This window comes from Aquarana catesbeiana, linkage group LG02 (assembly GCF_042186555.1).
Source record: "Aquarana catesbeiana isolate 2022-GZ linkage group LG02, ASM4218655v1, whole genome shotgun sequence".
NCBI lineage: Eukaryota > Metazoa > Chordata > Amphibia > Anura > Ranidae > Aquarana > Aquarana catesbeiana.
In genome coordinates, this window is record NC_133325.1 from 571,799,501 (window position 1) to 571,811,611 (window position 12,111).

Below are 12,111 nucleotides of genomic sequence, written 5' to 3' on the forward strand. Positions count from 1 at the left end.
CATTTTGAATGGACTTTTGACACGCAAGTATGTTTTTTATTCAGGTATAGTTCATTGTGATTTAATCAGATTTGCATTGCTAACAACCTATCTTGTGCTGTGCTGCTCCTAAAGAGCACTGCTTATCCTGTGCTGTGCAGCTCCTGTATCCGGTGGTGCTGTAAGCATATGGTGCTGGGTCTGGCACTCAATGGCAGACCATCCATTAGGGGGGCAGGGGCCACCCCCTATCCATGCGTCTGGCCTCCTAATCTACATGCAGGGCGCGAGATGCATGGATTCCAATTGTTTATTTTTATTTTTTTGAAGCACGTAATTAAAGCCAGAGGTTCTAATAGGCTTCAAAAAAGGGTGGGTTCGGATGCAGAGCACTGCACCCTGAGCCCACCCAAGTGTGTGACAATAGCGAATCAATATTCGCTATTGTCACACTGATTCTCCTCCTGGCCAATCAAGAAGCGGGTCCTGAGACCCGTTTCCTGATTGACCAAAAGGAGAAGCGATTCCATTGGCCTAGGAGGAGGAGGAAGGCTCTCCAGGAACACATGGTTCTCAGCCCCACTGCCTCCTCCTTCTCTCTATCAGAGCCATCAGATGAGCGCTGCTCCAGGGGGACGATGTGATCGAAGTGACAGGACGTGGGGGATGGAAGAATGAGCCTGACTGCTGGCAACACCGAGCCAGGGAAAATTTTTCCAACTCTGCCAGAGGTGCTCTGGGGTGATGAGAGAAGTGTGCGGGCTGTGAGCTCTGTCCACACTGCTTGGAGGCTGTGCCCGGACAACCGCTCCCGCTGTCACTCATCGATGATCAGATCTGGGTCAGCGATCAGGGTGGGAGATCGGACTGTGTGTGCTGATTTTGGGGTGCCTGGTCTGTGTTGAATCGGATGTGGCAGGAGGCAGAGGATCCCAGCCAGCAGACTATCATGTCCTGGGAGGAGAGGGGAGTGAGCCATTGACACCCAGCAAAGTCCACACCATGTGCACTGACACCAGACATCCTCCTGCCTCATCTTCAGACTGATCTCTACTTTACACCTGAAGGGTTAAGTGAGCCAGTGACTGGGGGAGGGGGGTATGGTGCGCAGTGCGGGCTGGAGCAACAGGGGAAGGGTGGGATCCATAGTCAGGTCTGCCTGGCGCCCCCCCAGACCAATGGAGCGCCACTGCACTGCATACTAGCACTATTCTTACAGCGCAACCTAGACTTCAATGGAGCAAAAGTGGTACCAACACAGCCCAGTACACTGCACAGTTTACAACAGTGTAAATACAGTGGGGCAAAAACGTATTTAGTCAGCCACGAGTTGTGCAAGTTCTCCCACTTAAAAAGATGAGAGAGGCCTGTAATTGTCATAATAGGTATACCTCAACTACGAGAGACAAAATGTGGAAACAAATCCAGACAATCACATTGTCTAATTTTTGAAAGAATTTATATAAATTATGGTGGAAAATAAGTATTTGGTCACCTACAAACAAGCAAGATTTCTGGCTCTCACAGACCTGTATCTTCTTCTTTAAGAGGCTCCTCTGTCCTCCACTCATTACCTGTATTAATGGCACCTGTTTGAACTTGTTATCAGTATAAAAGACACCTGTCCACAACCTCAAACAGTCACACTCCAAACTCCACTATGGTGAAGACCAAAGAGCTGTCGAAGGACAACAGAAACAAAATTGTAGACCTGCACCAGGCTGGGAAGACCGAAGCTGCAATAGGCAAGCAGCTTGGTGTGAAGAAATCAACTGTGGGAGCAATAATTAGAAAATGGAAGACATACAAGACCACTGATAATCTCCCCCGTTCTGGGGCAAGATCTCACCCCATGGGGTCAAAATGATCACAAGAATGGTGAGCAAAAATCCCAGAACCACAAGGGGGACCTAGTGAATGACCTGCAGAGAGCTGGGACCAACGTAACAAAGGCTACCATCAGTAACACACTATGCCGCCAGGGACTGGATACTAGAGAGCATTTGGATGATCCAGAAGAGGATTGGGAGAATGTCATATGGTCAGATGAAAGCAAAGTAGAACTGTTTGGTAGAAACACAACTCGTCGTGTTTGGAGGAGAGAGAATGCTGAGTTGCAACCAAAGAACACCATACCCACTGTGAAGCATGGGGGTGGCAACATCATGCTTTGGGGCTGTTTCTCTGCAAAGGGAACAGGACGACTGATCTGTGTACATGAAAGAATGAATGGGGCCATGTATCGTGAGATTTTGAGTGCAAACCTCCTCCCATTAGCAAGGACATTGAAGATGAAACGTGGCTGGGTCTTTCAGCATGACAATGATCCCAAACACACCGCCTGGGCAACAAAGGAGTGGCTTCGTAAGAAGCATTTCAAGGTCCTGGAGTGGCCTAGCCAGTCTCCAGATCTCAACCCCATAGAAAACCTTTGGAGGGAGTTAAAAGTCCGTGTTGCCCAGCGACAGCCCCAAAACATCACTGCTCTAGAGGAGATCTGCATGGAGGAATGGGCTAACATACCAGCAACAGTGTGTGACAACCTTGTGAAGACTTACAGAAAACGTTTGACCTCTGTCATTGCCAACAAAGGATATATAACAAAGTATTGAGATGAACTTTTGATATTGACCAAATACTTATTTACCACCATAATTTGCAAATAAATTCTTTCAAAAATCAGACAATGTTATTGTCTGGATTTGTTTCCACATTTTGTCTCTCATAGTTGAGGTATACCTATGATGATAATTACAGGCCTCTCTCATCTTTTTAAGTGGGAGAACTTGCACAATTGGTGGCTGACTAAATATTTTTTTGCCCCACTGTATATCACTGAATCCAATTGAAAATGTTTTACCCTGCATAGCTAAGGATTGTTGCTATGGAAGCGCACTTTTTTGATACATAGGGTGATGCAGCTTCACAGTTTAACAAGAATGAGAAATATTGATAAAATTATTGGCTATAATTTTGCACCTGATGTTACTAGAAGACGTTGATTTTTACTATTTTCAATTTCTATTTTTTTGGTCCCCTAACGTCAAGTTTGAGCAGGTGTTATTTTCAATGTGGAACAATGCTATTTCACATCATAATTAATACATATTGTATTGTTTGAATTGTAAAATATGTTATTACATTATAATCATTACATTTCTTTGGAATAGGTATTCAACTAAGCGGAATGCAATTTTTCACATATTGAAACAATATTAGCCTATTTATATTTTTTCTGCAGGAGACACATGTTAACCTCCCTGGCGGTATGATTATTTCGGATTTTAGGTGCTGAAAGCGGTACAATTATTTTGCATGGAAATTTGGCGTTTTATATTGTAGGTCTGTAAATCTTAACAATAACACACTTAAATCTGTCCAAACCAGAGTCTAGTAGATATCCCGGGTATGATAAAGTTTGAAACACAAAAACATAAATTATAATATAATAAATAAAAATAAATAATAAAAAAAATAAAAAAAAATAGTAATAAAATAAATTTCCCCACAATTCACTATCGCTCAATTCTGCAAGTGTTCTAATTTACTATCGCTGTTTTCTAGCTGGTCTAAAGCCACTTTTGACGTAAAGGGACACTTTTTGGCTGTTATGGACAATCTCCAGTTTCCAGGCAGAAAGAACAGTATATATCATATAAAATTGCATGCAGGGCATGGGCCAAAGCACTGGGGACAAAAGGGATGTGAAATCATTTCATACAATACTGTAATCTGTAAGATTACAGTACTGTATGTGTTATGATTTTTACTTTTTTTTTAATTTGCCGCCAGGCTCCGCCCCCGTGCGTCGCGCCGCTCGCAGGGAATGGAGCCTGGCACGGAGAGGCTTCGGAGGAGGACGGAGCCCTCGGACACTGCGGGTGACATCGCAGGATCCCGGGGACAAGGTAAGTAACGCCGCCCCAGGATCCTGCAATGCGATCCCGAGTGTGGCTCGGGGTTACCGCTAATGGGACTGAATTTTAACCCCGAGCCACACTCGGGAAAACCACCAGGGAGGCTACGCCAGATACCGTGAGGTATCTACAAGTGTTTAATTTTTCTCAGGATATACACTCTTGTTGTTCTTTTTATTCATAAGGGTCACAAGGTGTTAGTATATTTATAAGCAGGCTGCAAGTTACTAGAAGAGCTTGGGTTATAAGATATATAGTGCTTAATACACACTAGAGAGAAAATATATTCTTGTTTCTCCAAAGTGCATGCAACTTTGTCAAGGATAGATTTAGCAGTTGGCTCTCCTAATATTATACCACTATTTTATAAGATTAAATATAGGGTTAGGGGAAATTCTGATAATTGTTTATTAGGAATACAATTTGAAAGTAATAATAGGGATACTTTTCTTCTTTGGGAATTAAACCCTTATTTATTAAGATTGTTACTGAAGTCCTGACATGGAAATTAAACCCTTATTTATTAAGATTGTTACTGAAGTCCTGACATGATCTAAATAATTTTTTAGGGTTAGAATAACTATACGGCCTCCCCACTGGTAGTCTGGGGCTCTTCAAAAGTGTAGCTCTCAGGGCTACTTTTGAAACACATTTCAGCTGTTAAAGCAAATATGAAGAAATGGGAGATAAATTTAATGGTACAAATGAATAGAGTGGAAGACAAATATATTGATAATTCTTCTAATATTTTTTTCTGGCACATGATCTAGTGAAAACAAATGTATTGAGAAGGCAGAACAGTTTTTTTTTGTTCAAAGCAGCATTACCTTGAAGAGGGAGTTACAGTTGCGCATTTATTAGCTATATTGTGGGCTCAGCCATCTGCATATTTAAGGGGCAATAGAAAATTAAATGGGCATAGCAGGCTATTCAACTTTTGATATATTCTATTGATTCTATAGTAATTTATACACTTCTAAAAGAGCATACTCAGATGGACAACACATAATTATGAGTTGTGGTGTTGGGAAACTACTTGGATTCTCCTTCTAAATTGAAAGAGTGTTTGTCTCCCTGCAGAGGTATATAAGACTTTTAAAGGAAATCTCTTACCATCATTATTACACTATTAATGCATCGTTTGAGCTCAATGAGCCCACTTCCTCAGGTTCTATGAAAATAGTGTGGTGTAGATGGGCTGAGTAATTGTGCCAAGTATGTGAAGACCACCTCCTCACCAAACCAGCCGTTGATGTAACACCAAATATAGATTTTCCTTTTTGGTGATTGATAAAAATAAACTATTAATGGTTCTATTTCTGAAAGCATTTTTTTGACACCTGCCTAAAATGTTTGCACAGTAGTGTAGGTCTCACTTATTTTTCATAATAGTAACAGCAAATGTATTACTTATAGTACATAATTAAGACCTATGTAGTTTTGCTTTTTGTTTTTTTTTTTGTGGAGGGAGGAAGGCTTTCTCTTTTTGATATTGTCTTCCAAGAGTTTTATAATTTCATCGATGTTTAAAGGATCCTTAATGATTAAACAATCAAGATCCTTTGTTAAAACTGTTTGTGAACATCAAAGGAAACTGTGAGATAACTGTAGCTGTGACTGCCAGAAATATGGGTCCGCCAAACCTATCAGCAGACCCAGTTTGGTCCATATAGTAACCCTTCTACCAAAAACATATTGAATACAACAAGCACTGTTATTATTTAAGGTGTTCCAAATACTCCATCCAAAGTCAGGAGACTCCAGAAAGAAAAGTCCAGAATTAAAGCCTCTCGATTATCTCAGTACATGATTAAAGTATACTTGAAGTCCCAATTTTATGGGGGATTTTAATGGCATAGGGAAAGGGTTATAATCCCTGCCCAACTGTGTATCATTGGGCAGATTTTCCTAAACTTCCTGTTCTATAGACCCGACAAGAAGAGAGAATACATGTCCTTAACATGAGGGAAATCAGTTCCCTAAAAGTTGTTACCCAAACAAGTATCCCATTCAAAAGACCCCTCCATTCCTATTCTGGCAACAACTAGTGACCATTAAGGATTTTTCCTCACTTTTCGTCCCAGTGAATGTGCCTAGGACAAATCAAGAGAATGGAAGAACAGAGCAATAAACACCTAACAAATTTTAAAAATGTGATGTGATGACATTTCATTTCTGCTTCCAGATAACAAGTTACCCCAGCAATTCACACTGAGAAAAAGCCTCACAAGCATGACCATTGGAACATGTTCAGATTAGGGCTTGTGTAGATGGGCTTCAGACTTTTAGGTGTCTCTGAGATGCTTTGACTTTGAGATATTTTCCTTTGCTTTTTAGATGCTCAATGAGCTGTTTCATACTACATATGGGACTTCTCAAGCTGCTTCAGGTTGCTTTTGCATTTCTCAAAAATATATAGTGTCAGCGCTAAATTGGTCTATGAGCAGCAGCATGCGATTAGTGTAAATATACAAACACCAAAAAGTACATAAAAAAGGAAAAATGCAGTGCTATAAATGGGTCCAGTACGTGTAAAATCTCTACGAAGAATAAAGAAGGTATATGAAATCTTTTATTGGGCATTTCATTTCTGCTCCCAGATAACAAGTTACCCCAGCAATTCACACTGAGAAAAAGCCTCACAAGCAGGACCTTAATTCTGGACGTGTAAAATCTCTACAAAGAATAAAGAAGGTGCATGAAATAAATTGATAATATAAATAAACCACAATTGTATGGATAAAGTGTTCTTGTAAACAGTGGCGGCTGGTGCTCAAAATTTTTGGGGGGGGCGCAAACAAACTGAAAAATTCTGAAAAACACTGAAAAAAAACCCCATCAATTGCAGCCTCACTGAGGCCATCAAATGCAGCCACTGTGCCATCAATTGCAGCCACTGTGCCCATCAAATTCAACTACTGTGCCCATCAATTGCAGCCACTGTTCCTATCAAATGCAGTCACTGTGCCCATCAATTGCAGCCACTGTGCCCAGCAATTGCAGCCACTGTGCCCCTTAAATGCAGCCACTGTGCCATCAAATGCAGCCACTCTGCCATCAAATACAGCCACTGTGCCCATCAAATGCAGCCACTGTGCCCATCAAATGCAGCCACTCTGCCATCAAATGCAGCCACTGTACCCATCAAATGCAGCAACTGTGACCCCCTCCCTTCCTGCCAGCTCGCTCATCATCTGACCGGCACTTACCCCATCTTGGTGGCAGGTCAGGCAGCGGGTGACAACAGCGAGCTGTGGTATGGGCAGCGGGTCAGGCAGCGGCAAGCTGTGGATCAGGCAGTGGCTCCTGTGTCCTCCATGCTTCCGCCATGCATCTCTTCTTTCATCCTGCTAGGCCTCCAAAAGGATCGCCTGTCCCTTCAGCAAATCAGGTGATGGGTATCAGACCCATGCTTTCTGATTGGCAGAGAGGCAGTTCAGTGTTAGAAAAGCGAATATTCATTTGCTTTTCTAACACACCTGGGTGGGCTCCGAGCGCAATGCTCTGGCCACAAGTCCACCCTATTTTGAAGCCTATTAGAGCCTATGGCTCTAATCAGGTGCTTCAAAAAAAAAAACACCCCCGTACATGTATTAATCACTGGATCTCCTCTTTGGGATGCATGTGGTAATCAATGGATATGATTGATATTCTGATCCTTTTTCTAAGGCCATCAGAGAAACTGTTTTCTCTCATCTGACCAAAAGCAGGAGAATCACCAACGCCAGAGAAAAAATATTCATAGCGTAATATTTATTAAAAACAAGTTAAAAATATATAACAACTATGATCCACATAAACAGGGTAGCTAAAACATAGGTAAGTATCAGCAACTTACATCAAATGCCGCCAAACCTCAAACTGGGGAATGGCAGCTGGACCTTGAGTATATATAAGTTGGTTAAACATGAAGTGCAGCGTAAACATAGGGCTGATAGAGAAGACCTACATAGGATGTCACCACACTGAACACAGAAAGGTGGCTGGACCTCAAGCATAAAATCAAGCTTTACAGCACAGGCCACAGATTGTCACTTCTGGTCCCGGCGCCATATTATTGTAATCCCTGATGTAACTTCTGGTGCTGCCACCATATTTTTTTGTGGTCACTACTTCTGATCCCCCGCCATGATTAGACCAGAAGACCGGAAGCAGCGCCATATTAAAGAAGACCAGGAAGTGGAAAAAGCAAAATCTAATGTTTAAATAAAAACTATTTAAAAAAAAGCCTTATAAAGATAAAATTAAAAGGCTGTGAGAAAAATTTGCAACAAATAAACATACAATAGAACTAAAAAATGGGAAAAATATATATAAAAAATTGTGTGTATGAAAAAATAAGCTGATCATCCTCCTGGGTTAAATGGATTTGTCTGCTATGCTCCTATTCTTCATACCTGATGGGGATTCCAATGCTCTTTCCTGTCTCATGTTTCCTGTTCTATATTGATACTTCTGTTCATATTGCATATTATCGTGAGATTGTGCGCCCCTCTATTCCATTCATCCTTCCATTGTGGCCCCCCATTTTATTTATTTATTTATTTTTTGTGTTGGATGATTGGTGTTTGTTGGTGTTTTTTTTTTTTTTTTTTGCGAGTACCTTGTCCTTGGATGTGTTCTCACTAGGTCTCATTTGGTCTTGGTATATTTATCCATTTGGACATTATGTCTTGGATAAGGATTTTTTAAGGTCTGTCTATTGGTGGAGACTGCGATGGATGACTGGCTGATATGAACAGTTGCTTTGTTCTTGGTTTTCTCACATTTTGTGGGCAGGTCCCTGCGGGTGGCTCACTGGTCTATTGTATGTTGACACTTTCCGATGCCCTGGATGGGGATTGATGCTGGAGCATTGAAGTCTATCTCTTTGGGTTGAATTGTGGCCCTTTGACATGGGCCACTGCCCCATCGACCCCTAGGGGGGCGTCCTTTACATCCTGGCATGATGTCGGACTGGTTCGGCACCTGGTTAGCCTTTGACAACCGTCTCCACCCACTGAGCGCCGACATCACTTCCGGTCGGCACACCCCAATGCCATTTCCGCTTCCCGAGTGCAGGTGAGGGCAAACATGGCGTTGGGCCTGACAAACACCTATGTAGGTGTGTTTGGGCGCTGTTTTGGCACCCTTATTATGTATTTGATTGTTTGATTTTTGGATTGGCCAATTGAGAGCGGGCCCACACAGTTCCCCAGTGACCATCCCCCTTTTGGGTCCCTCAGCCTAAGTTCACACTAATGCGATGTGGGAACCAGCGCGATTACAGCCTTGGGTGTTAGTGCAGATTTGCCCACACTTGATGGACCAGAAATTGAATTAAACACTTCCTGTTTTGGGGTGAAATATACATTGTTTGCTTTGTTTAAGGTCGATTGTGTGTATGGCTTATCTGGTGAGGGTATAATTTCCGTTTCTCCTTTGATATAGTTTGCAGGTGCATCAATTATGATTGATGTTGCATATAGGCGTGCACTCCCGGATCGTTTTTCATCTATTAGAGTTTGAAACAATTTGCTTTTGCCACCCCTCTTTGCAATGTGAAATGGGAACCCTGGTCCATCACTGATACACTTTCTTGATTTATTCCCATTAGGTGTGCTTTTTATTATAATCTACACCATATACCAAGTCTCATATATATTCCATATCAGTGAGGTGAAGTGTCTTTTCCTTTCTTGATCTCCCCTTAGACTGAACACATCCAACTCTATAGGTATGCTTCTGTGGTGTAATCTTTCATATGTGGGATGGATGGTCAGGCGGGTTTTTTTTGTGTTGGATGGTCGGGCGGGTGTTGTTGTTTTTTTCTTTCTCTCTTGCTTGGGGACAGTTTGTTGTGTGTGCGTGTGTGTGTGTATGTGTGTGTGTGCTAATGCAGCATTGCACGGATTAGGACGGTGCCATCGCCGCCGATTTGACATGCGATTTGACATGTCAAATCATACCAATGTGAATCAGGGCTGATGGCCCTATAAAAAGCATCAGAAGTTCAATCATGTCCATCAATTACCACATGCATCCCTAAGAGGAGATCCAAGGATTAATACATGCGCTTTTGCTGTCCTATAATTTAGACAGCAATAGGCTCTGGTGAGTTTGCATTTCCTATATTTGGTGGAGGCAAGACACAGAGGGAGATATTTAGGCACAGCTGATCATCTGCACCTGGATTTTTATTGTTTATTTTTACAAGGAAACTTTATCCATACAGTTGGGGTTTATTTATATTATCAATTTATCACAATTTATTTCATGAACCTTGTTTATTCTTCCTAGAGAGTTTATACATACTGTACTCATTACAGCCTTATTCCAAAATGGAATAAATTCATTATTTTCCTCAAAATTCTACAAACAATACCCCATAATGACAATGTGAAAAAATAGTTTGAAATCTTTGTAAATATTTAAAAAATAAAAAAACAAAAAAAATCTAATGCACATAAGTATTCACAGCCTTTGCCATGACACTCAAAATTGCGCTCAGGTTCATCCTGTTTCCTCTGATCATCCTTGAGATGTTTCTACAACTTGAATGGAGTCCACCTGTGGTAAATTCAGTTGATTGGACATGTATTGGAAAGGTATACACCTGTATGAATTTAATCCATTTTGGATTAAGGCTGTAACATAACAAAATGTGGAAAAAGTGAAGCACTGTGAATACTTTCGGAATGCACATTTACCTTGGCTTGTATAGGGAAGAAAAGCAGGTCAATTGCAAACAGAAGTTCCTGTACATGGGCCTTTATGCTAACTGGAGCCTTGAAACTGCATAAAATATTAGCTATGTAGGGCAGCAAGGGCGGCATAGTGGTGTAATGGGTAGCACTCTCGCCTAGCAGTAAAAAGGGTTGCTGGTTCAAATCCCAACCACGACACTACCTGCCTGGAGTTTGCATGTTCTCCCTGTGCCTGCATGGGTTTCCTCCGGGTACTCCGGTTTCCTCCCACACTCCAAAGACATGCTGGTAGGTTAATTGGCTTCTGTCCAAAATTGGCCCTAGTATATGAATGTGAGTTGGGGACCTTGGCTTGTGGGCTCTTTGAGGATAGGGACCGATGTGAGTGTGCGATATATGTGTGGAGCGCTGTGTAAATTGACAGTGCAATATGGGTACCTTAAATAAATAATAATATAATAGATGAGCATCTTAATGAGACGCAATGTACAGGGATAGGGACAATTGTAGACACGCACCCACACTCACTCAGGTTGAACTGGATGGACTGGTGTCTTTATTCAACCTTACTAACTATGTAACTATGTAACTATGTAGGGAAAAGGTGGCCTCTGAATCCCCAAGAATTTGGGCATGGCAGCTGATTTGACTGTTGCAAACCCTTTGAAGCCCAGTTTGCAGGTTTTACTCTCAAACATCTGCTTCCATGTATTCACTATTTTATCGCCAAATCTTCATTTGTGCATTATTCCATGAGACATAACAGATCATGAGATGCAGCTATCTTTCACAACATTCCATATATTATTGTTTGCTGCTATAAGTTCTCTTGCTATGATTCTCATCACTCATTTTCTTATTGGGGCAAGTTCAGGGACTATAACTATTACCAATAAACATAAATGAAACTAGTCCCTTTCAGCCTAATACACACAGGACGTTTTGCAAACTCTCCTAAAAGCCTTTTCTCATTGGTTCATCATTTTTGAAGAAAAAAAACACCTGATGCTTGTAAAAGTGTCAAACAACTTTACAAGCATTTAGGTGTGTTAACAGGCATCAAGCACTTGGGTGTTAATTTAATTGGCCAGAATAATAATTTATTTTGGCCATTGAAATGAATTAACACTGAAGCACTAAATGCACCTAGTGCTAACAAGCATTTAGACAAGTTTACAGCATCAATCTTTTTTTATGCCAAAATTCTGCAGCTCCTGGACGCACAGGCAGTGTTTTTTTTTCTTGCCTCTAAACTCTCCTGCCACTAAATGCTGCTAAAAGCCGATGTGTGCATGGACACATAGGCTAACACATGCAGAGGAGTTTAGAGGCAGGAAAAAAAAAACACCAAACGCCCCAAGGAGCAGCGATGAAAACATCCAGTGTGCATGAGACCTTATACAATATATCAGAACATGTTACATTATTTTAATGTTTGTGTCCTGGGATTGCATTATTAAAAAAAATACACACAAATACACATAGGCTAACACATGCAGAGGAGTTTAGAGGCAGGAAAAAAAAAACAC

General features: G+C 41.4%; 1 protein-coding gene across 1 annotated transcript in view; it reads right to left on the reverse strand.

Annotated features, from left to right (window-relative positions):
* Positions 1–12,111, reverse strand: part of GUCA1C (guanylate cyclase activator 1C) — a 219,304-nt gene that overhangs the window by 16,465 nt on the left and 190,728 nt on the right. The gene's annotated exons all lie outside the window — the stretch shown is intronic.